The 5,856-nt window shown below is 40.9% G+C and overlaps 1 pseudogene; it reads left to right on the forward strand.

Moving 5' to 3' along the window:
* The first annotated feature begins 1,881 nt into the window (after positions 1-1,881).
* LOC137769383 (WW domain-binding protein 11 pseudogene) lies at positions 1,882-4,568 on the forward strand (annotated as a pseudogene).
* The last annotated feature ends 1,288 nt before the right edge of the window (positions 4,569-5,856 follow it).

Genomic DNA, 5,856 nt, shown 5'->3' on the forward strand with positions numbered 1-5,856 from the left:
AAGCCGCAGGCTGAACAGATCCCAGAGTTCACAGAGGGCCAGGAGCCACTTGAGTTTCCATTAGCCATGATAGAGCTTGTATTAACTCCTGAGGTAGAGAGACAAAAGTAGAGAGACAGAAGGTCCACATCTTCACAGTAGGACTGAACTATCTCTAGACCAAAGCCTATTCAAAATATAGCTTAAAACTCTTTAAAACAAGCCCAGTGAATGAAACTCATATACACACGATATAACCGTCTGTCAGAACAAAATACAACAATCTTTAAAAGAAAACAACAAAATCAAGCAATTAGCAATGTAATATTCACAAGGTATAGTACCTAATAAAACTGCTATGTATGAAGAAAAGCAAGAAAATTGAAAAATGAGATTCATAATTAGAAGTCAATAGAATCGGACCCAGAAATAAAAGAAATGATGGAATTTAAAGGAAATCATGAATAAAATAAAGAGCAAAGTGGAAGATATATAAACAGTCACATAGAATTTCTGGATATGAAAAATGTAGTATCTGAAACCAAAAAAATCATTGAATGAGATTAATAGCCAATTAGGCATTACAGAAACAAATAACAGTGAACTTGAAGATCTAGTGAAGAAAATTTTCCAAAATAAAGTAGGGAATAAATACAGCAACAGAAAATGAAACAGAGCCTCAACAACCTATGGGGGAAATTATCAATTGATGTGTAAGTCCCAAAATTTAAAGAGAGGACACCAGAAAAAAAAACTAGAAGACATAATGACTGAAACGTTTCCAATTCCATAAAAACTATATATTCTCAGATTTAAAAGACTAAACAAACCCCAAGCAGGATGAACACAAAGAAAACTACAGGAAACATCATAATTATTTTGCTAGGAACCAGTGATAAAGAGAAATTCTTAAAGCATCCTGAGGAAAAAGACACATTATATAAGAGGAACAAGGAAATAGTAATCACACACTTCATGCTGAAAAGAAACATGAAAGCCAGAAAACATCTTTAAAGGACTGAAAGAAAAATCTGTCAACCTAGAATTCAATATAAAATAAAAAAATATCCTTTAAAAATCCTTCAGAAGAACAAAACTGAGAGAATTTATCACTAACTGATCTGTACTATAAGAAATGGTAAAGGAAGATTTTCAGGCAGAAAGGATATCAAGTAGAAATCTGTACCTATACAAAGGAATAAATAACATCCAAAACAGCCAATATGTGAGCAAACATAAAAGTCTTTTTTTTCTTGTTTTGAATTTTTCTAAAACAGTTAAAATTCTAATAAGATCTGTACTTAATAGTATCATGCCAATGTTAAGTTCCTAGTCTTGAAAAATGTGCTATGTCGTGTAAGATGTTAACATTTGGGAGGCTGAGGGAGGAATACACAAAATCTCTGTACCATTTTTTGCAACATTTCTATAAGTCTAAAATTAGATCAAAATGAAAAATTAATCAAAAATGTAAGTTTACTCTTTAAAGCAAAAATAATGACAATGTGGGACTTCACTGGTGGTGCAGTGGTTAAGAATCCGCCTGTCAATGCAGGGGACACAGGTTCGACCCCTGGGCCGGGAAGATCCCACATGCCGTGGAGCAACTAAGCCCATGTGCCACAACTACTGAGCCTGCTCTCTAGAGCCTGCGAGCCACAACTACTGAGCCTGCTCTCTAGAGCCTGCGAGCCACAACTACTGAGCTCACGCAACACAACTACTGAAGCCCACATGTCTAGAGCCCATGCTCCACAACAAGAGAAGCCACCACAATGAGAAGCCCATGCACCACAATGAAGAGTAGCCCCTGCTCACTGCAACTAGAGAAAGCCTGCGCGCAGCAACAAAGACCCAACGCAGCCAAAAATTTTTTAAAAAAAAAAGCCATCCGGGGCGGAGGGGCGCGAGGTTTCAAGATGGCGGTGTCTGGGGGGCTGACTGAGAGGCAGAGGTGAAGGCCCCTACGAAGTCAAAGAGGCCGAAAATCGTCCCCTCCCCGCTTCTCACAGTCCCAGGAGCCCAGCAGAAGTGTTTTTAGGTTTTGTTTTTGTTTTGTTTTTTAAACAAGCAAGTAAACCACACAAATTGTCAACATGGGACGGAGATCTACATCATCCACCAAGAGTGGAAAATTTATGAACCCCACAGACCAAGCCAGAAAAGAAGCTCGGAAGAGAGAATTAAAGAAGAACAAAAAACAGCGCATGATGGTACGAGCTGCAGTTTTAAAGATGAAGGATCCCAAACAAATTATCCGGGACATGGAAAAATTGGATGAAATGGAGTTTAACCCAGTGCAACAGCCACAGTTAAATGAGAAAGTGCTGAAAGACAAGCGTAAAAAGCTACGTGAAACCTTTGAACGTATTTTACGACTCTATGAGAAAGAGAATCCAGATATTTACAAAGAATTGAGAAAGCTAGAAGTAGAATATGAACAGAAGAGGGCTCAACTTAGCCAATATTTTGATGCTGTCAAGAATGCTCAGCATGTGGAAGTGGAGAGTATTCCTTTGCCAGATATGCCGCATGCTCCTTCCAACATCTTGATCCAGGACATTCCACTTCCTGGCGCCCAGCCACCCTCCATCCTTAAGAAGACCTCAGCCTATGGACCTCCAACTCGGGCAGTTTCTATACTTCCTCTTCTTGGACATGGTGTTCCATGTCTGCCCCCTGGCAGGAAACCTCCTGGTCCTCCCCCTGGTCCACCTCCTCCTCAAGTCTTGCAAATGTATGGCCGTAAAGTGGGCTTTGCCCTGGATCTTCCCCCTCGTAGGCGAGATGAAGACATGTTATATAGTCCCGAACTTGCTCAACGGGGTCATGATGATGATATTTCCAGCACCAGTGAAGATGACGGCTATCCTGAAGACATGGATCAAGATAAGCATGACGATAGTACTGATGACAGCGACACTGACAGATCAGATGGAGAAAGTGAAGGGGATGAATTTGTGCACCGTGATGATAATGAGAGAGAAAACAATGAAGAAAAGAAGTCAGGTCTGAGTGTACGATTTGCAGATATGCCTGGGAAATCAAGGAAGAAGAAGAAGAAGAACATGAAGGAGCTGACTCCTCTTCAAGCCATGATGCTTCGAATGGCAGGTCAGGAAATCCCTGAGGAGGGACGAGAAGTAGAGGAATTTTCAGAAGACGATGATGAAGATTCTGATGATTCTGAAGCAGAAAAGCAGACACAGAAACAGCATAAGGAGGAATCTCTTTCTGATGGCACATCTGCTTCTTCCCAGCAGCAGGGGCCTCCGCAGTCTGTTCCTCCCTCTCAGATACAAGCACCTCCCATGCCAGGACCACCTCCTCTTGGACCACCACCTGCTCCACCTTTACGGCCACCTGGACCACCTACAGGCCTTCCTCCTGGACCACCTCCAGGAGCTCCTCCATTCCTGAGACCACCCGGAATGCCAGGACTCCGAGGGCCTTTACCCCGACTTTTACCTCCAGGACCACCACCAGGTCGACCCCCTGGCCCTCCCCCCGGTCCACCTCCAGGTCTGCCTCCTGGCCCTCCTCCTCGGGGACCCCCACCCAGGCTACCTCCCCCTGCACCTCCAGGTATCCCTCCACCTCGTCCTGGCATGATGCGCCCACCTTTGGTGCCTCCACTTGGACCTGCCCCACCTGGGCTTTTCCCACCAGCTCCTTTGCCGAACCCAGGGGTTTTAAGTGCTCCACCCAACTTGATTCAGCGACCCAAGGCGGATGATACAAGCGCAGCCACCATTGAGAAGAAAGCCACAGCTACCATCAGTGCCAAGCCACAGATCACTAATCCCAAGGCGGAGATTACTAGATTTGTGCCCACCGCACTGAGGGTACGTCGGGAGAATAAAGGGGCTACTGCTACTCCCCAGAGAAAGTCAGAGGATGATTCTGCTGTGCCTCTCGCCAAAGCAGCCCCCAAATCCGGTCCATCTGTTCCCGTCTCAGTACAAACTAAGGATGATGTTTATGAAGCGTTCATGAAAGAGATGGAAGGGCTGCTGTGACAGCTTTTGATGCTAGAACAGGCTTCTCTTCACGTCAGTGGTTCATGGAGAGAGAGGCTTTTATTCAACTTAGGTGAAAGAGCCACTTTCACTGTCAGGGTATTTTTAATTTCAGTTCAAGGAATATCCTAAAGTTTAGCCTTGTTCAGAATTTACTGCATATAAAAGAGGGTATTTCATTCAAAATAGATTGGTTATTGAAGCAGTGCTGCTAACATCCATCCCCGTTCATACCACCATTTTCATCCCACTTCTTCCCCTACTCCAATTCCTCGGAAACTCGTCATCAAGGGGATCTTTGTTACTTATCTCTTTTGATTCTCTTCTTGTGTGCTATGGGCACTGGAGTAGAGATTTCTAAAAAACCAGTTTATTTCACCCCATCTTGCCTTTCATGTTTGAGTTATTTTTAATATTTTCTTGTAAATATTTTGTAATATTGTAGTGAAATGGATCACAATGTCATTTCCTAATACAAAGCAAGATATGTGGGAAGAAAATGTACAATTCTTTGATTAAAATTATTTCCCACTGACCTAAACTTTAAGTGTTTCATGGAATAAATAAATAAATGTTCTACACCAAGAAAAAAAAAAAAAAAAAGCCATCCGTAAGAGACCAAAAAAAAAAAAAAATGACAATGTATTTTGGGGTTTAACATGTAGAAGTAAATTATTTGACAACAATAAAATAAAGAATTGGAGCATGAAATGGATCTGTGCTGTTGTAAGATTCTTACATTAGATGTAAATGACGTAACATTATTTGAAAGTAGACTGTGATAAATTAAAATGCATATTGTAAACCATTGAGCAATTTCTAAAACAATATAAATAAATAAAACAAAAAGCAATAGCTATAAGCCAATAGTAGAGATAAGATGGAATACTAAAAAAAAATACTAAATTAATCCAGAAGAGAGTTCAGGACAACAGGAAAAAGAGAAAAAAAAAACAGAATTAAAAAAAAAAAAATAGCAACACAGCAGATTTAAACCCAACCACTTACATTAAATATAAAAAAATTTCAACATTCCAAATAAAATAGAGAGTCATAAAACAAGGATGAAAAAATGTAAATGGATTGAAACCACACAGAGTATATTCTGTGGCCCGAATGTAATTAAGTTAGAAATAAGTAACAGAAAAGTCTTGCTGGGCTTACTACACATGCATATTGTGATATGTCATTGGCTTCCTCTGGTTGTTAAAGGATCTAAAGCTGTCTTTCTTGAAGTATGTGGTAGATACTGGAGTTCCACTAGTTTAGCACTTGCACCAACCGTCTTTTTTGAGTACACTTCCTATACTTACCAGGTTAGAACACCAACAGCTGTATTACCATTAGCTTATGGTTAGGGTCCTAGACAGGCCCTAATTTCTATGTCAGCCAGAGAAAGAGAGTAACAGGAGGCAGCAGCCATGGATGAGGAGATGGACTCTTCTTGTAAGCAGAGGCCTTTGATTCTTCAGGATCACTCTAGCAGAGGTTCTAGCATTTGGTCTGATATTCTAAGTTTCTGTCTGTGTGAAGCAGCAGCTGTAATTTTCCCGATTCAAAAGCCAGTTCTGTGATGAGGTTGGTTATTTCTTCCGGCTACTGATATTCCTAGTTTTATATTTTTAAAACTGGTTTCCTGGAACTCCCAAGACTGTGTAGGTTATGAAAATAACCTGTAATAAATTCTTGTTTGCTTATTCCTGAAATGAAGAATTCTGACAAATATATGGAGCTATGAGTATTCTTCAGAGACCTCCCTCTCCATCATCGCTGGAATTTCACAACTGAATTTCTGTTTATGAAGTGAATGCAGCTCCTCAGAATAACTGTTTCAGTCTTCCCTTAGCTCCTGGGAATT

The sequence above is a fragment of the Eschrichtius robustus genome, chromosome 9, assembly GCF_028021215.1.
Source record: "Eschrichtius robustus isolate mEscRob2 chromosome 9, mEscRob2.pri, whole genome shotgun sequence".
Classification (NCBI taxonomy): domain Eukaryota; kingdom Metazoa; phylum Chordata; class Mammalia; order Artiodactyla; family Eschrichtiidae; genus Eschrichtius; species Eschrichtius robustus.